This window comes from Pleurodeles waltl, chromosome 8, assembly GCF_031143425.1.
Source record: "Pleurodeles waltl isolate 20211129_DDA chromosome 8, aPleWal1.hap1.20221129, whole genome shotgun sequence".
Classification (NCBI taxonomy): Eukaryota; Metazoa; Chordata; class Amphibia; order Caudata; family Salamandridae; genus Pleurodeles; species Pleurodeles waltl.
The window spans coordinates 1,264,663,004-1,264,690,437 of record NC_090447.1 but is presented as its reverse complement, the minus strand read 5'-3'; the positions used below and the strand labels follow the sequence as shown (position 1 = coordinate 1,264,690,437).

General features: G+C 44.0%; 1 protein-coding gene across 2 annotated transcripts in view; it reads right to left on the bottom strand.

The window, feature by feature from the left end:
* Nucleotides 1–19,310, bottom strand: part of SLC7A1 (solute carrier family 7 member 1) — a 393,527-nt gene extending 374,217 nt beyond the window's left edge. Inside the window, exon 1 of one of the 2 annotated variants that reach the window (XM_069202197.1) lies at nucleotides 19,114–19,310. The gene's annotated coding sequence lies outside the window, so the exon portion shown is untranslated. The remainder of the gene's footprint in view (nucleotides 1–19,113) is intronic. The other variant, XM_069202198.1, reaches the window with a different exon arrangement.
* Between the last annotated feature and the right edge of the window lie 8,124 nt (nucleotides 19,311–27,434).

Below are 27,434 nucleotides of genomic sequence, written 5' to 3'. Positions count from 1 at the left end.
TGCCTTATGTCAAAGTCCCTGTACAGCTCACTCACTTCTCTAGCAGGTTCTTCTGTTTCTTATTGCCAAATTCTTGCAATCCTCCATTCCTTCTCTACACCTTGTGCCACATGCACAAGATTCCCATATTCAGACATAGGGGATAGGGAAGACCCTGGCTGGGTGTCTTGGTTAGTAACTTTTACAGGCTTTGGAGAGACTCGCTGCGTAGGTGCCACTGCTCAAATTTACCTACTAGTCAAGTGAGTAGTCATTACAAGGAGCAGTTACAGAGCCAGTAGATCTGGCGTTGTATGCCAGTCTTGGGTTTGTCAATGCTTGCTTTCTTTTGCCATGGTTTTTGGAAAACTTCACTGTAGAGGGAGGAGCAGCAAATATTGGCCAAATGCAAAGTATGTGTTGGGCTTAAAAAGCATGCATTGCCATGGTAGTCCCTGGTACTGAAGGGAACAGCTTTGTGTGCGGATATATTGCTAGTGAAAGAACAGAAAGCCATCACTTACAGCAAAAAGACCAATGGCTTAAGTGGCCTGGCCCGTTACCCCATTATATAATGGATGGAATAAAGGTGTGAATGACACAAAAAGAGACCAATGGAAGAAGAGGGGTGACTGAGAACCCCCTTCAAGTGTGTGCACTGTGTGTTATATATACACATGAGAGAGAAATTGGCCACAGGGACTGGTTGCAAGTAAGGCCTTGTACACCATTGCCATGCACCGCTATTTACCCGACATAGAAAATATGATAAGTGATGTTATAAGACATCATTGATAATAGGGTAATATCTGCTATAACATTATTGATGAGAAAACTGTGCATGGCAGGGGTGCAGGTTATAGTTACCTTGGGGCACGATGGTTTAAAGCATGGTTACTGTCTGGTGCCATTTCTGTGTATTACCTTGATTTCAGAAATCTCAGTTGTAGAGGAAAGCAAAGTCACTGCCAGCTACAATTAGTGTTGACTTCTAACGTATACACTGATATGTCAACATGGTCCTTCTTACACAAGCCGAAAAACAACTTGCTTGACCACTGTATAAAATAACTAAAAATGATATTCTGCATAGAATTAAGACATCAAGATTAGCCATCCCATAATCATTGGCTCTGACTGAAAATTGGCATAAGTTTTATACTGCTACCTAATAAACAGGCTACTGTGTGTAATAACAAAAAAAAAATATTCGACTGTCCAATGAATTGACGGTGGTTTATTTGTGTCCTAATTTTATACATAAACTAGGTTACCAGGCAGTAATTGCATGCCTAAGTGATGATTCTAGAACAAGTAACCGTATGCCCATGTCATGCTACTTAAAAAGTGAGTCAAGCACTTCAGAATTTTCTATTCTGTAAGCAAGGATAACTGCAGGCACGCTAGAACAAAATCAGGCCATACTGCTAGTCAAAGCATTATTGTGATCATCAATTACAAACAGACATGGAGAATCTGCAAGAGAAGAGTTGTGCAGTGGGCCGCCCTTTTCTATATGCACTCTCTGGTTGGTAAGTGAGTTTGTGGCTGATTCGGTAGTCAGGCTAAAAGGCTTTGGATCTAGCAGGACAGGGAAGATAAAGGAGGAAAGGCGTAATATACATTGAGGGCCAAATCACAAAATATTTTGTGCAAAGTATGTCTCAAGAGTGCAAAATGTTCGTTTGGGGCTTCAAAATTCCCAGTCATAATTCACAGGTTTAAGAGTGGTAGAAATTGTATTGTGCAAACTAACGTTTCAAGAGGAAAGTTCAACAAACATGGGAATGTCAAACACGGATTTACTAAAGAGGTGAGTTTGCCAGCATTCAAGAGGTGGTTAGGTGCTTCCATCTGTTAAAGTTGTTAAATAATCAAAAACATAACTTGTGGGTAATCTCGAACAATTTGTAGATACTTTTGTAATCACTGCACTGCATACAGATTTACTCCTGTCAAAAGTTTAAGTAACTGTAGTTCTGTGAGGAAGATTGTAAGAGGGGGAAAAAAACATCTACGTTTATTGTGGGTGCAGGGTTAAGTGTTGTTTTTTTAATTAAAAAAAAAAGTTCCCTATTAGAAGGAGGGGGGGGAGAGAGAGATTTAAAAATGCTAGCAAGCAATTGTGCCAAGTTTCTAAAGGATGACATTTCCAACTTGTGGAAACTCAATATCTGTAATGTTTTATGCAGACGAGTACTCCTGCACAAAAGTGGTGGTGGTGTCAAGGTATGCCTGCAATTTTTCTCCATTCCTAAAAGGGTGGAAATCTGCAGCAAGTGCAGGTGTAGTCTTATTGAAACCAGCTTCTTTTGTGGACAAGGCCTGTTTTGGGGAGGGCAATCGTATGAAAGATTTTCTTTTGTGAATAAGGTCACTGTTATATAAGAAGATTAACTTAATCAAGAAAAAAAACATCTTTGTGAAAAAGGGCCTTTGTTCTGTAAGGTGCTATACAAGGGGTCATTTCTGGTGCTAAAACCGGTCTCTCTTGCTTTCTGTTTTTATAGAAGCTACCATTTAGTTCTTGGGGTCAGCTAGGTGGAGCTTTGAACACAATGTCAAAGTAACAATTTCTACAGGTAAGGGGAGAGCAAAGGGAGTATCCACGGCTATCCTTGCGTTCAACGAGTCTTCTGCTTTTGGCAACAGCCGAGAGAACACAACAAAATACACAGCAGCACTAATTTATCTTTGGGAGTGGGGTGTTGAGCGTAAGGTTAAGTGTTCATACCTAATACACAAAACCTTCATCTCTCAATTCAAGACGTACATGCTAATACGACATTCAAACGTGTTTGCGTGGCCAGCCTTGAAAAGTTGAGTTGGTTCTGAAAGTTAAAGCTACAAAATAGCTTTCTGGTCACAAGCCGGGACGTCAAAATTTCGATTTGCAGCTCACACAGGCCTTAAAAAAATTTGCAAGTAACTGATTGTCCAACATGTGAGGATACTTGTATGACTCCTGGTGCCAATGCCAAACCGAGATCCACAACATGTGACGAAAACCAGCAGAAACATCTAGTCGCCAGTAACCTGTTTCAGTAGAGTACCAGTTCTTCACTCCACCCTCCCCAATAGCTAAATATTGCATAAAATTGTGTTGTATCCACATATGCCATCCTTGTGTCTGTTATTCTTAGAAATGTACAGCACAGTTATAGTTCGGGTCACTACTTTCCCTACCTCGAATATCAATTACGAACCAGACTACAGGAATTTGTATTTCTCACTGCCATTACATAATTTGATTCAACAGTGAACACAATCCCCAGTCAAGCATGCATATCTTTCAAATGGCAAGAATGAACGCTTGAAGCACATGAACAAAGTACCAACCTCAAAAATGTAACCCCAGACCTCCTCAGAAAGGCACTTTTGTGCCGTAATAAGTAATAAATTATGAGAACCAGGCAAACGCTTAAGACACCCACTCATGATGTTCTACGCTAGCATACACGGATAAATGGCCTATTTCGTACACACAACTGTTGAGTAGTATGTGATGGGGCGGGTGTCAACATCACTGCTCAGAACTGTTTGGAGACCCTTTCCATTAAGACGTTTCTAAAGCTCGTCCTTAAAGCATCAACAGAATTGAAATGTCCACCAGTTTCCAGCAACAACCCTCCACACGTCAACCACTTCTTTTTTTAATCTTCTCACTGTACAGCGTGTAAACTATTCAAGGGCTGTATCAAAAACAACTTCTAGTTAGATTTGATTGAAGGACTTGAACTCCTGCCATGCCTGAACATGTGACACACGGCAAAAACAATCTTGTTTATGGTCCTAAAACCCACTATTGTACGTCATTGTGTGCAGGGTTTTTACTGTCACTTTGAAGCCCCATCTGATGAGCGGTTGTCGCCAGACACATTGTCCTACTGTGTAAAAGAGAAAGCATGAAGAAGTCACAGAGGGAGACAGGTTGGAGATGGTAACACTGCACAGTGGTATGAGTCGGCCATGCCCCTACAATTTGAAAAAGACTACACTTCAAGGGTGCAAGCGTTGCTAAATTAATGCTACAGAACAGCTTTCTTATCACAAGCCACGACGTCAACATTCGGGAACATGACAGAGTGAGAATTGCAGCGAAAAGAGAAGGATATTTAATTTTCCATTAACTTGCGCTAGAAAAGTGGATATTTTAGGGTGATTTATCATTAACTTGACTCAAATATGTGACCATTACTTTGACAAAGATTTATTCTTTTCACTAGAAGTACTAAATTATTACGTCAGAAGAGTGGGGTTGCATGGTTGAAGGGTACTCAATTGTAGGCAATAAAAGAAAACAAAGTCAAAATATATAAACATTTAAAAAGTTGGGGGGGGGTGGGGTGACAACTAGATTCTTTTTAAATAGGTAGTCAAAGACTGATGCAGGAAACCGAAACAGCAAAATTTCCTTGAGGCACAAATGGTTTATCTTCACAACAGGGCTATCAACGTTTCAAAACTGTGATGAGGTTTGTTTCTCATTGAACAGTGTATACATTCTTATCTTTCTACAAGATGTTGGAAAAACAATTCACGAACATCGTGGCTAAATTCTCTACATGTTTGCTGATGCATTCGCCCAAAAGTAGATCATGCCTTCCAGATAAGAATCTATTTGCATCCACTTTCTGAATGTGCAGACTTCAATTGTTTTTCTGCCCAAGAGTGTAGCTATCAAGCAGCACTTAATTCACTTTCACAGCGCAAGATGTAGAGCCATTCTGTGCAGCCCATTAAAATAATGTCCAGATAGGTAACTATTCAACTGGTTCCTGAACTGCAAAAGTGAGAACCTGCAGACCAGGTGAAGTATCAGTCTAAGTGCAAGAAGAAGTTAGCATAAAGTCAAGCAGAAAAGGAGAACTCCAAAGCAAAGGCTTTGTAATTTACATTTTCCACAATACCAGTTTTGAGTCATGCTTTGACTAAGCTATGGATGGTTATATGGCACCTGTAGCAGTATTTCTAGACCTCTAACTTGGCTTTTTTGGCAGACAAAATTTATGATGGAGTAGACCTTGCAAACAAAGAACCCGAAGCATCCCTCAAGGGAAGGTGTATATGGTCATCTATCTCATCAGGTAAAAGCATCAAGGAAAATTGCTTTAGCAAAACTATGGTGATATTAGGAAGGCCAGTGAATAGGGTGTGCGTGTGTGAGAGTTCAAGGGCTCTACTGTGGCACATTCTTTTGAAACAAAATAAGAGGGGCTTGACCTTTCAAAGGAAAGAAATAGCACAGATAACATGAAGAACTTGGGGATATTTTAGATTGTCAAAATCATCCGTAGCCAGCTATGACTCCTTGTAGGACCAACAGAATATGGTGTATGTGAATGGGAGAAGCCACAGTAGTTTATGCCAAGTGCTGTTGCTCAGCCGTCAACTTTATGAAGTCTGCTTTGAGGCAAATTAACTTGGTGTGTATGACTGAATTTGTAACTATTAAGCAGACACCCAGAACTGAACACAAGTCCACAATGACTGCAGCTACTGGATTAGTATTTCCGATTACATTCTGAGACAGAGTTGTTTATTATCTACATACGGATGTTTTGCAGTTTTTGACTTGGGGTGCAGGCTTGAGGGGCTCCATACAGAGGTTAAAGATAGCTTAAAATTGTGGAAAGATGGGAAGCTTTATGAGGGCGGAAGAAAGGCTCAGGACGTGGCGATCTTCATGTATAAGAACTGTTGATGACTGGAAAGTGCCAAACCAGAGTGGGCACAAGCAGCCAAATCTTAAGCAGGAAGAAAGCATAGAGAAGCAGCTTAGTGACTGGTGTTGAAAGCTGCTTAAAGATCAAGTAGTACTACCAGATAGTTAACCCTATTGCCTGCTATGAGAACGGCTCAACAACCATCATGATGCAGTCTCTCAGTACTACGGTGGAATCTGGAATGAGACAGGTTTAAATTAACTGCTGCTAGTTGATGTGATCTTGTAACAGTATTGATATTTCTCTTTCTAGCATTTTGTACAAGAAGGGGATAGTTACAGGCTGTAGTAGGACTGTCTATGTTAAAATTGCAAGTCGATGAGGCAGGACTGAATTTGATCAGCATCGAAAGCAGGCTAATGGGCCAATTCTGAAGGAAGATTGTACTATAAAGAGCTGGGATCTGAGAGACAACATTTAACAATAGACTATTCCCTTATATGCGGTTGCTTTGAGAAATAGGATTAGGTCAGAGACCAATTGTGAGTTGAAGGTGGTCAGGGTAGGCATGTTTGGATGGCAAAGGAGGTGTTGATGTGACTGGGTGGACGAATGAGTTGTTGATGTGAATATCTATTTTACATTACTTTTAATCATGTCATATTATTACTTAGAGTAGTGGGGTTCATGTAGACATTTGTCTTGGTTTCAGTAATATCCAGTATGCATTCACCTCACATTTTAGGACATAATTGGCATAGTAAATAAAAGAAAGATTTGCTGCAGCACTGTTATTAAGCCTGGTTATGCCACTGAAAATATCAGAGAATGTTGAGGCCAGAAGTTTTGTTTTATCATTAACCCCTTATCTGCTGGGCCTTTTCCCCCCCAGTGCTGAGCCCTTTTTTGGCTATTTGGGGTAGTTCGCGCTTAGGGCTTCATAACTTTTTGTCCACATAAGCTAACCACGCCAAATTTGCGTCCTTTTTTTCCAACATCCTAGGGATTCTAATGGTACCCAGAGTTGGTGGTTTCCCCTGGAGGAGACCAAGAAAATAGCCAAAATACAGTGAAAATTTAGTTTTTTCCAAAAAAAATGGGAAAAAAGGGCTGCCGAAGAAGGCTTGTAGTTTTTTCCCTGAAAACGCCATCAACAAAGGGTTTCTGGTGCTGAAATCACTATCTTCCCACCTTTCAGGAACGGGCAGACTTGAATCAGAAAACCAAATTTTTCAACACAAATTTGGCATTTTACTGGGACATACCCCATTTCTACTATATTTGGTGCTTTCAGCCTCCTTCCAGTTAGTGACAGGAATGGGTGTGAAACCAATACTGGATCCCGGAATGCTAAACATTTATGAAAACTAGACAAAATTCTGAATTCAGCAAGGGGTCATTTGTGTAGATCCTACAAGGTTTTCCTACAGAAAATAACAGCTGAAATAAACAAATATTGAAATTGAGCTGAAAACAACAGCCATTTTTCTTTATGTTTTACTCTAACTTTTCCCTGCGATGTCAGATTTCTGAAAGCAATATACCGTTTTGTCTGCTGGACTCTTCTGGTTGCGGGGATATAAAGGGCTTGTAGGTTCATCAAGAACCCTAGGTACCCAGAGCCAATAAATGAGCTGCACCCTGCAGTTGGTTTTCATTCTATACTGGGTATACAGCAATTCATTTGCTGAAATATGAAGAGTGAAAAAGAGGTATCAAGAAAACCTTTGCATTTCCAAAATTGGATCAAGATAAGGTTTTGAGGAGCAGTGGTTATTTGCACATCGCTGAATTCCGAGGTGCCCATACTAGCATGTGAATTGCAGGGCATTTCTCAAATAGACGTCTTTTTTTACACACTCTCTTATATTTGGAAGGAAAAAATGTAGAGAAAGATAAGGGGCAATAACACTTGTTTTGCTATTCTCGTTCCCCCAAGTCTCCCGATAAAAATGATACCTCACTTGTGTGGGTAGGCCTAGTGCCCGCGACAGGAAATGCCCCAAAACACAACATGGACACATCCTATTTTTTTTATAGAAAACACAGCTGTTTTTTCCAAAGTGCCTACCTGTAGATTTTGGCCTCTAGCTCAGCCGGCACATAGGGAAACCTACCAAACCTGTGCATTTCTGAAAACTAGAGACCTAGGGGAATCCAAGGAGGGGTGACTCGCGGGGCTCGGACCAGGTTCTGTTACCCAGAATCCTTTGCAAACCTCAAAAAGTGGCTAAAAAAACAAGTTTTCCTCACATTTCGGTGACAGAAAGTTCTGGAATCTGAGAGGAGCCACAAATTTCCTTCCACCCGGCGTTCCCCCAAGTCTCCCGATAAAAATGATACCTCACTTGTGTGGGTAGGCCTAGCGCCCGCGACAGGAAACGCCCCAAAGCGCAACGTGGACACATCCAAATTTTTGGAAGAAAACAGAGGTGTTTTTTGAGAAGTGCCTACCTGTAGATTTTGGCCTCTAGCTCAGCCGGCACCTAGGGAAACCTACCAAACCTGTGCATTTCTGAAAACTAGAGACCTAGGGGAATCCAAGGAGGGGTGACTTGCGGGGCTCGGACCAGGTTCTGTTACCCAGAATCCTTTGCAAACCTCAAAAAGTGGCTAAAAAAAACAAGTTTTCCTCACATTTCGGTGACAGAAAGTTCTGGAATCTGAGAGGAGCCACAAATTTCCTTCCACCCGGCGTTCCCCTAAGTCTCCCGATAAAAATGATACCTCACTTGTGTGGGTAGGCCTAGCGCCCGCGACAGGAAATTCCCCAAAACAGAACGTGGACACATCACATTTTTTCATAGAAAACAGTGCCTACCTGTGGAATTTGGCCTCTAGCTCAGCCGGCACCTGGGGAAACCTAGCAAACCAGCACATTTTAGAAAACTAGAAACCCAGGGGAATCCAAGATGAGGTGACTTGTGGGGCTCGGACCAGGTTCTGTTACCCAGAATCCTTTGCAAACCTCAAAATGTGGCTAAAATACCATGTTTTCCTCACATTTCGGTGACAGAAAGTTCTGGAATCTGAGAGGAGCCACAAATTTCCTTCCACCCAGCGTTCCCCCAAGTCTCCCGATAAATATGATACCTCACTTGTGTGGTTAGGCCTGGTGCCTGCGACAGGAATAGATCACACAACGGTCAATGTTGGTCCTTACGTGAGGCAGCTGTTGACCCTGGGGTGATCCATTCCTGACACAGGCACTAGGTGTAGGCACTCAAGTGGGGTAGTGTTTTTATCAGGACAGGTGAGGAGTCACTGGGTGGTAGGAATGTTGTGGATCCCAGCATATTCCTGTAGTTTGTGTGACAGAAATGCGAGAAAAATAGAGGTTTTTTTCAACATTTCAGCTTTGCAGGGTATTCTGGGTAAGAAAACTTTGGGGAATCCACACAAGTCACACCTCTGTGGACTCCCCCGAATGTCTAGTTTCCAGAAATGTTTGGGTTTAGTGTGTTTCTCTATATGGCCGCCGAATCCAGGACCAAAAACACAGGTGCCTGCCTTACAAAACCAGTTTGTTTTGCCATAGACAATTTTGATGTCTCCACAATATGATTTGGGTGGTGGAATTTGGGGCTGAACTAAATTGGTGAGCTCCCAAGAGAGCACTCTCTCTCTGCTTGCCGCCGCATTCACCTGCTCTCTGGGTTGGCCTAACCCACTATTACCCAGTTGCACGAACAGCTTGCGAAGGGACAGCAGGACTGTCCTCATCACCTCCCTCATAATGTACTGGAAGAGGAGTTTTCGAATGGGACTCCTCTCACTGAAAAATCACTCCCAGAGTCTGCGCCATTGTCCTATCCCTCAGATGCTGTCTCAGTATCTGATGTCTCAGCCTCTGATCCTATGTCAGAGCGGTCCTCTATAACCCAAGTGCAGGCAGCAGTCATCCATCAAGATGCCATCTCTGCTATTGGCTAAACTGTTGCTCTAAAACACTAGCCTACGTAGACAGTCACAAAATCGATGGTGTGTGTGGGATACGTGCAACAGTAGAGGCCACCTTACCTGCGCTTCTTCCCTCAATCAGCACGTACTTTCAAGACACTCAAAAAACACCTTGTCACATACCATTCGTCACAGTCTTCAGCACCTCCTGCGCCCAGTCCAACAATCATTATTGGTGCTCCCACTCCCTCCTCCTCGGATTCCCTCATTACCACCCAGCAAAAGTGCCCTTCATCTCTCCATAGACTTTACTAATGTACTCAGCTATTTACATAAAATACAGATGTGCTCTTTGCAGTAGGCATATAAACCTTCTGCGCTTCTTTATGGCACTAAAACTGCCACTAGACAAGTCGGACCCTTTTCCCCCCCAGGGAAACCACACACATATTGACAAAAGTGACGTATATATGACAGCCAACCACCTGAAACTCAACTCAAGCAAAACCGAAATAATCCTCTTTGGCCCACACAAAAACACCTGGGACCCCCCATGGTGGCCCACCACGCTAGGCCCTGCACCCACCCCCGCCAACTACGCACGCAACCTCAGCATCATCCTAGACTCCTCCCTCTCTATGACCCAACAAATCAACGCTCTTACCTCCTCATGCTTCAACAAACTCCGTATACTGAAAAACATTCAAATGGATCCCCACAGAGACCAGAAAAACTGTCACTCACGCACTCATCAGCAGCAGGCTTGATTACGGAAACGCCCTCTACGCCGGCACCACTCTAAAACTCAAGTGCAAACTACACGCATCCAGAACTCCGCAGCACGACTCATCCTCGACCTCCGCCGACACGAACACATCTCTCCACACCTCAAATCCCTCCACTGGCTCCCCATTGACAAAAGGATCACCTTCAAGATCCTCATCCTCGCACACAAATCACTCCACAACACAGGCCCTGCCTACCTCAACGAGAGTCACCTTCCACACCCCCACACGAAACGTCCGCTCAGCTGACCTCTCTCTCGCCTCTGTCCCCCGCATCAAACACACCACCACCGGGGGCAGATCCTTCTCCTACGTTGCACCCAAAACCTGGAACGCACTCACAACCCACATTCGCAAGACCCAAAACCTACTTCTTTTCAGGAAGGGCCTCAAAACCTGGCTTTTTGAACAGTGAACCTCCTAGCCCCTTTCCTTCCCCCTGTCCCCCCCCCCCCCCGCAGCGCCTTCAGACCCTCACAGGTGAGTAGCGCGCTTTATAAATCTCTTTGATACAGATATACATATATACATATATATATATATATATATATATATATATCTCTACATAGATATATCTATAGATATATCCATGTACCTAGATATATCTATCTACATAGATATATATATATATATATATATATATATATATATATATATATATATAGATATAGATATATATATATATATATATATATATATATATATATAGATAGATATATACATATATATTTTTTTTAGTTGCTGTATGGTTTCCTTGGGGGCCAAAATGGCCCCCAGGGAAACCCTACAACATCTATAAAAAAAAATTGCCCCCACAGGGGGTCACCCTGCCCACGAGCGACCCCCTGTCATTTCATTTTTTTTTTTTGAAAAAAATCCCCTGGGGGGGGGGGGGCGCAATTGCGCCCCCCCCCCCCCCCCCAGGGGTCACCTACCTTTTTTTTTATAAAAAAAATTATGCCGGGGGGGGGGGCGGCCCGTTTTCCGGGGGGCCGCCCCCCAAAAGTGAAATCCCTGGTGTCTAGTGGGGTTTCCTGGCCCCCGATCGCAGCTGTGCTGCGATCGGGGGCCAGGAAACCGTTTCAGAAGGCCTCGTAAGAAAGGGGAGACTCTCCCCTTTCTTACGAGGCCTTTTCAAAATGTTTCCTGGCCCCCCGATCGCAGCTGTGCTGCGATCGGGGGCCAGGAAACACTTTCAGGAAGGCCTCGTAAGAAAGGAGAGACTCTCCCCTTTCTTACAAGGTCTTCCCGAACGTGTAAAAGGCCGTTTTCCCCATGAAAGCAGGAAGCGGCCGCAAGGCTGCTTCCTGCTTTCATGGGGAAAACACCTTTGCAACGTCAGCGCGCCTCGCGGCGCGCTGACGTCACAAAGGGGCGGGGGGAGACACGGTAGCTTCCGTGTCTCCCGGGGGTAGTAAAAAAAAAATAATAATAATAATCCTCGGGCGCGACGCACCCGAGGATTTATTAATGCCCTTCCTGGTGTCGGCCACTGGTCGTGACCCGCACAAGGGAGGGTGTGTGGGCGTCGGCCAGTGGCCGACGCCCGCACTCAAGCGGTTAAGCAACTGGAGGAAGTGCAGGTTGATTAATGATGCACTGTGGGTGTCTTAAGAACAGTATCTCAAATGAGTTCCGGATGACTGACTGGAGCTGGTCTACAATGGCATTTTCAAGGAATCCTATTTTAGTAGGTTTGTGTTACTAGTTATGAAAAGGAGTGTAGTGTGAGAAATGAACAGTGGGCGGGGGTGGAAATCGGTGGTGGTGGTCAGGTCAAGTGAGGAAAAAAAATATGGCATACACTAGCGAGGTAAAGCAAAAAAATGAAAAATTAAGTACTGCGTTTGGAACTACACAGGCAGTGATGAGAAGTGAATTCTTGGGATCATTATGAGAAGTTGAAACGAAGCATTAAGATTGCCTTCTTCACAGATTTTGTGGTGGGATGGCTAGGAAGACCAAGTCATGATGACCAGGTCTAATCCTTTATTGTTGCAGTCGAGTTTAAACTAGGAAGACAGATAAAGCATGTGGCCATGTTTCTCCGATGAACAGGGTATCCATGATGCGGTAGGACATGGGATTCGCCATACCTGTGTGGCCAAATGCAGAGCAAGTGCTAATAGGCATTAGAAACAGTGTTGCAAATGCTGAATGGGGTGTAGGGAATTCAGTGGGAAGATGCAAATAAGGTTCAAGGAGTTGCAGAATTTCTGTGTTCAGTTGCAGTGTGCACAGAACAGAATTAGGAGGACTGAAGAGGGGTTGGTTAGCAAGGTACGTGAAGTTTTTTTATTGTTATATTTTTTTCTAAACCTACCAATAGTGCTCCTAAAAGTAGTCAGTTAGCTCAGCTGTTCTCCACTGGCACGACTTTCAGTGGCGACAAACTTTTTTCCAGTGGTGGCCCAGGCATACCTAGAAATATAAACGTGGGGCACTTTGAAAATAATGCCATCATCTGGCAAGCCAATTTATTGTGTTATAGAGCTGCTACAGACACTGCACAGGTGCACTGAAGGCTATTAACAGTTGTGTAAAGGATCAGCAATCACCGCACAATGTCACTACATCTGTCTGTCTCAGTCCATACGGACGTATGGCTAGAGATGCCTTTGGCCTTGATTTATAGATAATATGAGGCCATTCACTGTAAATGGGAAACCCAGAGAAAGCAGGATCACCGAAGTTATTAAATTCCACCAGGTGCTTTGTGGGTTCCTAATCTCTGGCCATTATATTTTAAGGGTATTTAACCTCTGACATGTTTCTGGGTAAACAGCCAGCAGCTTGCACTGTAGCGAGAGAAGCCTTGATGCTGATCACATCCATCACAAAGTCCCACAAGTTGCTGGGACAGCACCGTGGACTGCCTGCACGGGCCCACACCAGGAAGAGAATCGGAGGTTAGAAAACTTAAATTAACGGACCACAAAACAAACACTATACTTGCAAGTAGCTTGAACAACCAACTCAAACCGATTTCATCTTTTGGGAAAAAATAACTTACAACTCCCATCCACCCTCAAGATGTTATTTAATGGTCATATACCAGGTACACTCACAGTATGCACTTTATAAGAATCGCCGGTTAATGGTGGATAACCACACGAGCCAAGATTTAGGGTTTGGTTGTAGAAGACTACAGCCTCTTCAGTCAAAACTACTGTAGCTGCCAATTTAGAGCTGTGACATGAATCCAGCATACAGGTTGCCCTGCCCCAACAAGCAGCCGGCCAAACATAGCAACCACTCAATTTGATGATGCGGGCAGCTCTCAGGAGCAAGCTGGTTATTGGGGATGCCAGCACAGGTATACAGGAACCATGAAAAAAAAAATTCGAGTTATGAGGAAAAGAAGGATGCCATTCCTGATGTTTCCATGACAATGTTGCAGAGATATCATAGAGTGTGATGGAGAGGAGGTGATAAATCCAAAAGTATTCCCCAGCACACCTATGTCACCCAATGGGACAGCTGTGTGCGCCATGAACAGAGAATCGCAACCCCAAATTCAACTGTTTTTGTGTCAAACCAGGACTGGGCATAGTCCTCTGGGGCCTCCATCGCAACAAAAAAAAAAAATCGCCAGCTAAAGCAAAACTGAAGCCTGTTGCGACGAGTTTGAGAATAAAAAGGTCAAATCAGGTCCTCGTGGCAAGGCATAAACAGACAGAGCAGCCATCTATGATCTTCACCAGACCACTAAACCAAAATAGTGCTTTGAGAATATAGAACAGAAAAAGTCAGAAAAAAATAAATCTTTTGGCACCATTTCCACGGAGCGTCTTCCTTAGAGAGGACATCAGCCCACCTCAAACTATCCTGCAAATGTAACAGTGGCACATTTGTTTCACACTGGCCTGGAAAGGTAACAGTAGCACATTTGTTTTACTTTTCAGGCTGTAATCTCCGTTTTTTCCTCACTCCGCATAAACAGACTAGCTACAATAAAGTTAAATTAACGTTTACATTTCAGATTTACTGGGTACTGGAAGGAACACGTTCTAGGCAGAACGGAAAGGAGCGATGAGGCAGAACGAGGTAAGCCTCAGAACAGCTCCTTGTTAGGCCTTCCAATAAGGAGACGGTAGTTCTGGTGCCAAATCTAACTCGGTACTGCCATAATAAACCTAAAAAAGAACACTTGCCTCATATTTATTTCTTGGTGCGGTGCAAATATAAGGTAAATTATTTTGGGAGCTCTGAAGCAGGAAAAAAAAAAAAAAAAAGGGTGCAGGCCACGTTGTATCACAGGCAGAAGGGGCTCCCCATATGACATGTAACTGGGTCAATCAGAGGGGAAACTCTGGCTCAAAATAATATAATGTTAACTATACTCTTCTATGTGCGCTCCCAATACGTATAAACGAAAGCAACCATTAATCTTAGCACAAAAAAGAAGTTTAAAAAATGGTAGGTTTGCAGCTATGATCCTCTTAAACTTGTTTGCAATATAAGAATGTTAAATATGGACCAGTGGTCCAATGTCTAAGGGCCACCTGGCATAGCAGGCAGGTAGAGAGCTGGGTGGCAACTCCTTTGTCTGAAAAGCTCTCAATCCTGAAGAAGCTGCACATGTATGCAGCTATTCCTGGCAATATAAAAGGATTGAGTCGTTTTTAAGCAACAACAAAAAAAAAAAAGACAAAAAAAAAAAAAAAAAAAAAAAAAATCACACTAACTTAATTTTTAACAGCACACTTGTACACTGCTGTGGCTTTCACGCGCTAATGTTACCCAACTCAACTGTACCAATTTTCCCAGATCTTGAAAGAATGGAGAGTAAAGTTATCACTGGCCTACATCAGCTATTGCAGTTATCAAGTGAGACAACTTTCTTTGTAGTTTTAAGTGCACTAGCTTTATTTGCGACACTGGTGTGGATAAACACACAAACATACATCCCCTGCCCTACACGACCTTGGTTTTCTACTTCATCAGCGGTTAATCACCTTTGTGTATGAAGCTGGGTCCAAGTCACTCCCCCCTGCGTCTGTAGACTGTTTATTGCTGTACTTGTTAACCCTATTTGATCCACGAACTAATGTAATGATGCAGACTTGGTAGAAGCATAAATGCAGCGTTCATGTGGAAGGTGACAAAAATCACTGTGGGTTGAGGGGGCAAATCAAACCGAGGCATTATTAGAGGCTAAAAAGATTTCGTATCCATGGGCTGGTCACAAGGTTAAGATATTAAAATAGATGAATGTGGGGCTCTACATAATCATATGGGAATGACTATTGTAGAACAACCTCTGACTGAATGGCAATATGCTGTTGGAAGGCATGCAAGTTCATTGAGGGACGAGGAAGAGTTGTCCTTCTTGCAGCCTTGTTTGCAGAGGCAACAAAACAGCTGGAGTGTATGAACAGAGACCAGTTTGGGACAGGCGGTAAATGTTAGCAGGCAGCAATTATGGGCTGTTCATATAAAGAGAAACTAGAGTAATATGCTGTGGATCTGTCACAGACAATCCCACTAGTGATGGAGAAAAGGAGTGTGCTGGTCTGCGGACTGAAAAATGGATTGGGTTAAATAGAATGCATTCTCAATAGATGAGCTGGTAGGAATGGATATCGCAAAGTCAGCCTTCTTTCCACTTAGGAGGTAATGGATACACGTTTGTCCGTAGAAACTGAGATGCACTGATCATACAACCTATGAATCTCCGGGCATTTCAGATGTTACAATTATGGCTTTAAACGTCCTTTGTTGGTGATCGGTCTTGTGACACTAAATAAAACGTAAGCACTACCCTACATGTTGCCTTACCTCTAACTCACTCCAGTGCTCCTTGAAGTCAAACTGTTCAGACTTAGAAAAGACACTATACAAGCTAGCCTGGCAGTAGATGGGAGAGCGAACATAGCAGTAAAACATTTAAGCAGCCACAGCAATGCATGCTTTGAGATGTATATGGGTACTAACTATATTGCAGCAAAGAGTGCCATGGATGGCTCCGGAAAAGAATCTAAGAAAGCACTATTGGCTGAGAGAATAGTAAATGGGTACCCAGGAGTCTACCCAAGTCTCAATCTGCTCAATTGTATGTGCATTTCAAGGTCTGTGATGTAGAATAGAAAGATCTACTATAACTGCAGCTTGATCCGAAGAAGAACTTGAGGTGAAAATGTAATCTTTTAATTTACATTGTAAAAGAAATGTTGAGACAGGCCAAAATTAAATTGATAGCGCTCAGATTATTGTACACCAAATGCCTTACCCGACATGGTACATGTAAAGCAGCCTTACTGGGTATCGGGACTGGAGCTAGAAAAATCACCCTAGTGCCACGAAGTCTCTCTTAATGCCAACCTAATACAACACGAAAATAGAGAACACGTTTTAAAACACTGCTAAAGTATTTGCCAACTGCAATGTTTGAAGGGTAAATGCATTCCTGAGCAAACGGTCCATTTCCCCTCTATCCATTGGGAAAGCAAAATGTCCCACGTATTAGAAGCTCAACTTGAACTACTGCACATGGCAGGGAACAGTACACATGTGCAACGCTTCTGTGGAAAAGCAGTCACCATACTCAAGGAGTAACACGAATTTCAAGAAAAGCTACACCTCAGCTGCTGGGATTCATCCAAAAATCAGAAAGCAAGCAGGCTAATTCTGCGAGCCCGTCTTGCCTCCACACTAAAGAGGAGCACAGGCAAAAAGAACTAGGGTTACCACATTAATCCATGTCACAGGGACACCAAAGTTCCAGCCTAGGGCTTTCATTAAAGAAACCGGGTCAAAATTCAACTGTGGTCTTGGTTGCGTTCAATTTGAAGATTTTGGACTAACATCAGAAAACAATGGCTGTCTCACGTAGTAGAGTCATCTGGTAACTCTGGCCATGATATGGAAATTCAGCAGGTATTAACACTGGAAACAACCTGACTACAAACTTGACAAAAGCCATGCTAGAAGAACTCTCGAAAAATGAGAATGGAGACCTTAGTTAAAATATCTAATATTCAAGTCATGTGAAATGCCACCAAGAAAAACGATACAGTGAAAAAAAATATTTTTGCATAAGGGAAGATTTAAATAACAGATCAGGGGACCCAATGGTTGCAGCATAAGATCCAAGATCGGTATGTATCTATTGATCAGTGATATTCCAAGTTATACACATTTGATCACGCATTGAGAATAGTGGTAATGTGTTTCAATCCCTTCATCAGCTATTCTTATTTGATAAATTCAATAAAACGTGAAAAAAAAAGTGTTTCCCTGAAAATTCTGCCTCTGAACGTAGCTAGAATCAAGTGTAAGAATGCACACCACTCGTTCCTCAAGTTTTAGTAAAAAGGAACTGCGTCTGGTGACTCTTGTGGAAGGAAACACTTTTAGAGCCCCTAGTGGGCTGCAAAAAGCGACTTGTTCACAGACTACACTTCTTATACTAGTCCCCAGCGTTCCTGCTGTGGTCTGGGAAATATATTTATCACTACACTGAAAGGCACACCATTCGTAAAATAATTAGCAGGAAAGAAGCTATAAATTGATCCATTCTGGACTATACTTTTACATTTTTTTAACTAGTCAAACTGACAGTTTTTATGTGCACCTGTTTACGGGAAGCAGACAGCGCCAAAGAGCAAAATATCTCTAGCCACTGCATGAACACAGAAAGGGAAATGCAAAAGTGGAGATAAGCTGCAGTCAAGAGGCAAAATATCAAGCGAGAAACTTCTGCTACTGCATGCCCAAAACAAGTGAAGAAATAAAACCCACTGCACGGCGTTAACTCTTATCAATACACCTTATACAGGTGCAAATTGTTACTATCAGTTATCTAATAAAACAGTGCGAGTTTAAATAAGTTCTCATTGGTCCCTTCTGTAGTCCAACACAGCACTGCCTGAACCCTTAGCTACCTGTCAACTAGACTACACCCTGCCATCTCAGGCCATCGCACTTTACATTACGGTCAGTTTCTAGTACCAAACAAGCTCCCTTCAGGCACTGGCAGCTGGGTATAGATGTTGGAGAGATTCAGGCACTGTCTTTCGTTTATCAGAGGCTACTCAGCTAAGTAAATACATAGGTCGTAACTGTAATTGTAGAATGTAATTACAGACAAGTTCTTTAAGCAGGTAGATAAAGAGTTCTAAAAAGAACACTGGCGTTTAAAGAAAATAAAATACGGGGGAAAAATATTTATCTAAGCTGCTGGGGAAAAAAACAGCTGTCAGCCTCCCAAACCAATCCCTTATAAACTGTGAGATAGGTTATACAGGTCAAGCTACAGGGACTTGAATTGTATTTGTTCGCAGTCTGGCAGCACGAGAAGAGCAGGATAAACATGAACCCCACATATGCCCAGCCTGGATATGGCGAATGTGTGCATTTTTACATATGACTGGGTATTATGTATTAAATGTTTGTGGATACGAGATATCTGTATAGAACAACCAGGACGTTTCAAAATCTACTACCAAGTGAGATCCGTGCCCCTGAACCGAGATCGGTTGAAATTCAGAAGCAGGTGGCCCGAGTCACCGTGCCGCCCTTTCACAACTCTCAAACTGTTGCCGCCCCCGCCTGGCGCGCGACTACTAACAGACACCATCACTATGGTACCCTCTGGCAACGGCCGCGCGCGCCCACCTGTCTGCCTGCCCCGGAGGGGACGCGCTCCATCAGTACCGCCTCACGGCGGCGGGCGGGCGGGCGCTGCCGGCACCTGGCATGCCCCCGCCCCGCCTCAGCCCGACAATGAGAACCGAGGCTCCCAGCCACAGACCTGACCATGCCCTTTTCTAGTTGCTCACCCGTCACCGACGGGTCCGCGGTGTGTGAGCTCGCCTGCTTCTTCCGAGAGAAGGAGCTCTCCGTGCCGGTGCCAGAACCGAAACCACCCCGACGGCCTTCCACGGGATCCCCGTCTCCGGAGTCAGCGCGCAGGCAGCACAGCAGCTCACACGCGGTGGAGCGGTGACGAGGGCAGTTCCTGATGACCGGCAGGGGCGGATCATTTGCCGTTGGGCGGACCTTGCTTGTTTTAGTGACCAATCGCAGGCGTCGCCGCCCACAACCTGTCAGACAGCACAGACTCGTTGATTGCCGCGCGTGTATGTATATGGAGTCTTCCAAATATTGAATGAAGGGTAGAGTCTACAGACATGGAGAGGCAAGAGTGTTTTTCAGACAAGGTGATTCGTGGCAACCAGAAAGAAAGCATAGTCAGTGACAAGGACAGAGGGGATACGAGGGGGACAATCTCTTCACGTGCTGCCGAAGAACGTCTACGATTGGATAATCTAAAGACTGCCCCCCCCCCCCCCCTCCTCGCCGTCCAACCAGCCCTCTAGGTGCCGCCCCCGCTGTTGCATCAGAAACAGCGTTTAGAGCCCTGGAATGGATGCTCCGGCTGCACCCGGAGCGGTGCTAGGGTTATGCTGAGCCTGTGCATGTTTCCGCCTGATGTCACCGGTGGATAGTACATCCTGCGAGCTGAAGGGTGTATTGTGACAACTGACTTCTCGGTGGTCTCTGACTGCTACACAGAAATTCCCTCCAGCGGGGGAAATACGCGGGCATCCACCGTTTGCATCCGAGCGCGGCACCGGTGGCGCGTAACAAATGAAACGCATGCAAACCGAACGATGGCATAGCGTGTGGTGGTGGGCGAAATCATTTTTTATTTTGAGGGTGGGATGTTATGTCGTTTAGCTCGTATCTGCCACGTTTTTGTATGTATTTGTGGCATTTCGGTTAGCATTGTACCCGCATATGACAGTGGCATTGCTTGAGTTAAGTTGCTGAGTGCTCTGCTTAAACTTGTGCTCTCCAGGTGTACGCATGCGCCTGTTGCTACATAGGTTTGCATATCCTGCATGTCTGGAGAAACTGTCCCTCTTTTGTATAATCATGGTACATTGAAAGACTACTCGTCCTTGTCATTCTTTATTGAATAATTAACATTTCAGTTAAATCAATGTTCTTTTTAATCATTCTTACTGGTAGAGCTGTTGGTTAATGGGGGTTTGTGTGGCAGGAGGCGTTTTACCCCCTCACCTGGGCATTTCAGGCAGCTGGTGGAGTCTAAACACCTAGCAGCTGGCACAGGGCAACTTATATACCAACGTTTTAAAAGAGAAAAACTGGATATTTTAAAAAACGTGATAAGTAGTATGTATTTCCCTATTAACTTGTATTGAAGCAGAGGACATTTTAGGCAGTAGACTGCCAAAATAAAGCCATTCTGGTGTCAAAAATCCCGAGTCTCCTGCCTGAATCGGGTATATTGACATGTATGGGGCAAGAACATAAAGGGCAGGGTTAGAAGGTCTTATCAGTGTATAGATAGTGGAGAAGTGTCTTTTCGTAAGTGATTTGGCGGCACGTCTGCTACTGGAAGAAAGGGAAATGTTTGTTCAAAGCATGCTGGTAAGCCTGAGTAGTGTTAGTCGTAAGGCTAGACATTGTGAGGTTTGGCTGGGGTTCTTACAGGAGTAGAGTAGTTTGCTATGGTAAAATGGAAGGTGATGGAGTGAACGCAGTCCTGGGTGTCTTGTTTATGTTGTGGAATGTAGGGACTGGAAGTTTTAGTGCCAGATGTTCTAGAGCAGAAGTATATAAAAAAGTGATGGATGGAATGCTTGAATCATTCTCAGCCACTGGTAATTGGCTGGTATTCTTCAGGTGTTCTAGGGCAGGTGTGGGATCCTTTAAAAGGTAAAGCCACCGAGGTGCTCATCATAGAGAATTGTAGCAGCAGTGGTGACCTACCCCTGCAAAGGAAAATGAGGTGGGCGGAGAAAGCAGGCGAGGTGCATAACACAGAGTAGAGTGCTGCTGGGCACCCAACATGGACAAATAGGCCAACAAGAGCAGCAGCGACAGGTGGGTGTGATAGGGAGTGGTGTGCTGCAGATATACCTGTTGGTGCCACAAGAACCACAACCTCTGTGTAGCAGGCATGGTAGACTCCCACTGAAGAAATGCAGAGACAGACAAGAGGTGGTGCTTGGTGGGAGAGGGAACAGCATCTGCAGACATGCATAAGCTTGCTTCCTGACTCTCTAGGGCTCAGCTGACCTAGTCCTCATTATTTAAGTCTGGTCAAGATTACTGGACCTCCTGGCTGTATCCCTTATTCATTTCCTGTTACTTTACAGGTTTGCTGCCAACTTCATGTAAAACACCCATACTCGTCCACTATACAAGAAGGGGTCTAGAGTTGCAACTTCCAACTAAAGGACAATTGCTCAACAGGACACTTGCAAAGCCGTACACCTCTCTGCTTTTAAATTACCTCTTCAAGTGGGCAGATGATAACAATCTTGTGCCGTGGTTTCAAACAGGCTTTATAGATAGACACAGCACTATTAATGACCCCATAACACACTCAATGCCATAAACAAGCTGCATCCTTGCTGTGATAATTATATGCCTCCTTCATCAACTTTAGGACTGTTATGGATAGTACATAAAGAAAGTCTCTTGTAAAAACTGAACTTTTAGGGAATTGGAAGTATATTAATGAAAGCCATTCAAGCACTGTTTTGGACACCTGGTTCCAGGTGAAACTGGGTGTTAATAGCTCCCTTACCAAAAAAAGTTCAATAGATGCCTAAAACAGGGATGCATTTTAGCACCAAGCCGGTACAACCTCTACATTTCTGACAAAGTGTTAGACAACCTAAGACGATGCCCACCCAAACCAGGAGGGCATCTTATACTGATGCTGCTGTATAGAGATGACATGTGATTCTATGTCAAGACCGGAGGCTCATATTATCCTTTCACTCTACTTAGTAACTCAAACAGCAGCCAATAAAAACACAGCATAAAACAAACAAAAAATTCCATGAACTCAATAACCCTAAGACCACATACCCTTCCCATTGTCTACCAATCACCAACAATTTAGACCATCAAAACCAAGAGACACCATCTTGCTGCCTCTTTCTTTGCTGCTCGGCAGTCACGTTGTCTCTCTTTGGATTTTACCTTGTTTCAGTCTTCATTTAACTTTTCTATTGTGTTTTGCTAGTTTTGATGTAATCGTTTTTCTCATTCAGACTCCTTGCATTGCTGTGGAGTGGGTGTATTGTGTACTGCTCGTTCTCATGTTTTCCGACACAGTGTTGTGCTGTGCTCTGGTGTTCATCCTTAGATTTCCTTCTGCTTTCAATGGTAGCAGGGTTGGTCCTCCTAGTGTCTCTTTACTTGTCAGTCCAGCTTCTTTTCAGCGGTTGATGCCCCTTTTCTGTTCTTTTTGGGGCTTACTGGCAAAAGAATGAACACTCTTTTTGGCTCATTTGAGTGTCTTATTTCGATTAACCAGGTCTATTTTGTGTCTGGCAATTGGACTGGCTTCTCATGCCGTCCATGAGCCTTCCCCTTGTGGTTTCTCTGTCACTTGAAACTCTTACATGGGGATGCACCCATTAGTTAGCTTGTCTGGGCTTTCCTTCCTCTTTTGATGGTGGTCCTACCTATGGCGCATGCCCTCATTACTTGTGTCTTTCCAGTGCTCAATTTGAAGTCACTACTTTTTCTTTTTGGTTAAGTACTCCATGAGAGTGCACATGTTTTCCAGCTGTCTCCCTCATGTACTTGTTCCCCCTATTTGCCACGCTGTGTGGCTTTCTCAAGTCCGTGTGATTCTCCTTCTGTGTTGTGCATGCCGTTGTGTACTTCTCCCCCCTTTGTGTTGCACTTGCCCTCGTGCCTGTTTTAAAGCTTTACAGCTTGTATAAAATGCATTGGCAAAGCCAGTAGCCTCAAAGGCTGGACCGGTTGGTTTTTCAATGCTTTTTGGGGTTCGGGCAGTAGGTTTTGCCTGGTAGTGCAAGAAGCCTTGTCTCTTCTTATGGTGGACAGAAAGGGAGGAACCACACTTGGGCACATGTTTTACTTTTAGCTTTTATGATATATCCTGCCTGTGGAACAAGGCAAAATAATGACGATTGCCAGTAAATAACCCGGGAATCTGCTGGCAAAACATTGCTTTAATTGACATTCGCAATGTGCAGCATATCATCTCTCCTCCTGATCTCTGTTTAAACTGAGAGCGTCCCAGCCTTAGGAGATACATGATTCAGCAAGAAGATGCATATATTGAGAGCTCTCCCTGTTAGTTGGGAAGCTGGTGTTTTAGCCTGTAATGCTTACACTATAACTGGTTTTATGTTCTTTCTCATACTCGGTTTCCAGCGGGTGTCTCTCTCGTACAAGACTTCTACATGCACCCATATTTTTGTCTCGCTCTTTATACCCAGACTCTATTTTTTTGCCTTTTTACGTGGGAAACATTAATTCCACAAATCATTCATAGCCTTTAAAACGGGCGTCCTCTTATCATATAAAATGAAATTGCGGGTAAATTTTTTCTTCGTTATTCTCTTCCAGTGAAAATATAATAAACTTGCGTTCCTGTGATGAAAGCTAATATAGATTCCCATTACAAAGTTTCCAAGCTTGTCCAGAAAAATGCGGTATGAACCAGTTCTCATGGTCCAAGGAGCCCCTATAGTGCAGCCGCGTGCACAAAGATTATGATAATCTTCTTTTCGGGATAGTAACAAAGGTTCTGCGCGGAGCACGTGTGAGTGTGGGTGGGAGGAAGGGGCGGGGAGGGGTGGGAGGGAGTAGGCATCAGTTCTGGGTTCAGAAAAGGAGGGTCGAATGCTTTACAGAAGCTGGGAGAGCGCGACCAGCATGTCAACTCAGACGCACATTGTGTGGAATATTACGTGCCACGCTACTCCGCATTTGTAACAAAAGAAACAAAAATAGTTACTGCTGTTTTCTAATGCACAAAAAACAACCCGTGTGCATATTAGATGTAATATATAACAATTAAGACGGTGTACAAAAGGAAACTCTTGCATTGCTAATCCGTGCACTTTAATATCATCCTTTTCACGGTATCAATGGAGCCCTCCCCAGGCCATTTATGTAGGGACAGGGCAGGGGCTGCCCCACCTTTGTTTGCATGAAGAACAGCTGCGCCCAGCACCTCGCGAGTGAGGCGGGCTTTGCTAACAAGGACTCCCTGCTGCCGGATGCATCCAGGGAACACTTTCACTACTCGTTCACATACTATAAATATTGCATCATGCAGCACGCCGCTTAGAATCCGCCCTCAGCACAAAGACTCGAGCGAGCCGGGAACTGGGACCTTGTACGTGGCGCCAGGGCAAGGAAGCCTCGTCACTGCAATGGATGCCTTGTCCTTGCTCAGACGCGGATGCCGGGAAGGAAACAGGCAGAAGCAGGAGTGTCTGACAGCAGTTGGCGCGAAAGGGAGTCTGCGTCACTTACAAGAGTATGGAGAGGGTGCTTGTGGTGGGCGGGCTCGGTTGCTTTTAGAGGCTGGGTTATTCAAGGGGGCGTGGGGGCCAGACCGCTCCTGTTATTAAGGTACAAGAAAGGGAGGAAGGATGGGCTGTGGGCAATGTGTCACAGATCAATAAGGAAACACAACTGCAAGTGAATAATTCAAAGAGAATATGAAGGGATGAGGCTCGGGCCTCCGTATCGCAGATCGCGTCTGTCAGGCTGTGAGACTATACCGGGGTCACGGGATCCAGCCACTGCCCCATCTGAAAACATGATACCTTGCCCAGCTCCTCCCACCTTTAGGATGCCAAGGTCGGTCTGACAGGACAGAGCTCATGTCCTACCTCCTTTTCCGAACAACGCCGCTCGCAGTGGCAATATGACGCAGAAGTTACATCAGCCGCCCAACTCGCACACATTCTATTGGATGCACATACTTGGAGTGAAAAGGGCTGGTTCATGAAGAATTTCCTCAGAGACCACATAGGCCATAGAACACCTATGAGGCTTGACCTTCTAGAATGTTGACAAATGATTGCCAGCCTACACATTTTGACCCAGGATTCCTGCATTGTCTCCAACTTGAAGCTAACTGTATGTAGCATGGCTAGCTGAAATAATTGCCACCATACAGGTTTTGGTGGGCTGGTGATTTTTTTTCTCACAGATTTAGGTTAACCTGCAGTTTATCTCTGCTGGTGAGAGACAACATGACATAAGCTGACTGTCCAGTTCTTGACTCCAACTTCTGTGGGGCACTCTGGCTCCAGCCTTAGCACTATTTCAGTAGAAGTTACCCAAGTCAGAGCCATGTTTGGGCACAGGGTGCCAACAATGAGGCTTTCGGCTCATTTTCTCATTTCAGAGGTGTATGGTTGATGCTGCTTCTGTCCCAAGAAGAGTTGGTCTTCCATGTGGTGCCACGGCGTTCTGTGAGTTTGTCATGTGTGAGAATATGTGTACAGCATCCATTTTAGGACATCCTGATTCCTCACTCCTCATCCCTGCTTCTCATCCATCATCCCTGCTTCTCATCCATCATCCCTACTTCTCATCTATCATCCCTACTTCTCTTCTATCATCCCTACTTCTCACCCATCATACATCATCCCTACCTCTCATTCCTCCTATATCATCCTTACGTCTAATCCCTACTATTCATCCATCATCCCTACTTCTTATCCAGCATACATCATCCCTACTTCTCATCCATCATTCCTACTTCACATCCATCATACATCGTCCCTCCATCTCATCCATCATCCCTACTTCTCAGCCATCATACATCATTCCTACTTCTCATCCATCATACATCGTCCCTCCATTTCATCCATCATCCCTACTTCTCATCCATCATACTTCATCCCTACTTCTCATCCCTCATCATCCCTATTTCTCTTCCCTCATCCCTGCTTCTCATCCCTATTTCTCTTCCATTATCTCTGCGTCTCATCCATACTTATCATCCATCTTCCATCATTCCTACTTCTCATACCTCATCATCATCCACACTCCTCATCCATCATCCCTACTCCTCATTCCTCATCCCTCAGTCATGCCAACACATTTTCAGTTTTGTGAAACACACCTTCACACTGATTGGTTGGCAACAGCCAATTAGAGTTAAAAGAGAGAGCTGCATTCTATTTCACTGAAAAGCAGCCTTCTCATTGCATGTGCTGGGTGTAGACAAAGGAGAGGAAATGCAACTGTGTTTTTTGTTTCCAGTGAATTCAAGGCTGTACAAAGTTTCATTATATTTACCTAAGTGTTTTTCTGTTTACACAGGCCTTGGCATAACACTCTGCTGGTTTGGGAAATACAAGGAGCCTGCAGCTTGGGCAATAAATCAGCTCTTGGAGAAAGGGTAATAAAGTTCATCTAGAGTTCACTAAAAACCTTTCTGGTTTCAGTTTCATATGTAGAAAACAAATGTTTAAAATCAACTCTTTTGACAGTGCAATGCAATTCATCCAAATGTTTTCTGGTTTCATTTTTATTTGTAACAAATGAACTGTTTAAATCTGAGGCTGCTTTTTATGGGCGAGCGCAAAGTGTTCCATCCATAAAGTAATCTCTCTTTGGGCATCAAACCACACCCAGGTCACGTCAGTCTCTTTCATTGGTTCCTGGGCTTGCTCTTTAAAATCTGCTTGCTTTCATTTGTGAAAGGCATGCATATGTCATGCCTTTTCCGGTGTTTAGCCTGCTTACACTGCACCAGTAAACTACTAGAAACATACAAGGCACGATGTTTTGAGCCTGGTTTCTGGACTACTTTATCTGTTAATTTTCCCCGCAGCGCGATCGCGCAGGGGTTTACATAGCGTGATCACACTCCGTTTTTTGTTTTCAATTTCAGCACAATCGCACTGCATTTTACATAGCGCAATCGTGCTGTGTTTTTTTCTTTTAATTTGTGTGGCAAGAAAAGTTAGGTTAGGAGTTTACAACGCAAATAGCTCCAACTCGAGCAAATGCGAGCCCGGTTGCATTGAAAATGCTTGTTTATCTCTGAGAGCTGTCTTGTTTTTTTTTTTCCTGAAACCAGAAAGGTTTTCATTGAACTGTAGATGAACTGTATAATCCTTTCACCAAGAGCTGATTTATGGCCCAAGCTGTGGCCTCCTTTATTTCCTAGACTAGCAGAGCTTTCTGCAGAGGCCCTTGTAAACAGAAAAACACTTAGTTAAATAAAATGAAATGCTGTGTAGTGTTGAAATCACTGGAAACAAACACACAGTTGCATTTCCTCCCCTCTGTCTTCACCCAGCACATGCAATGAGGAGGCTGCTTCTCA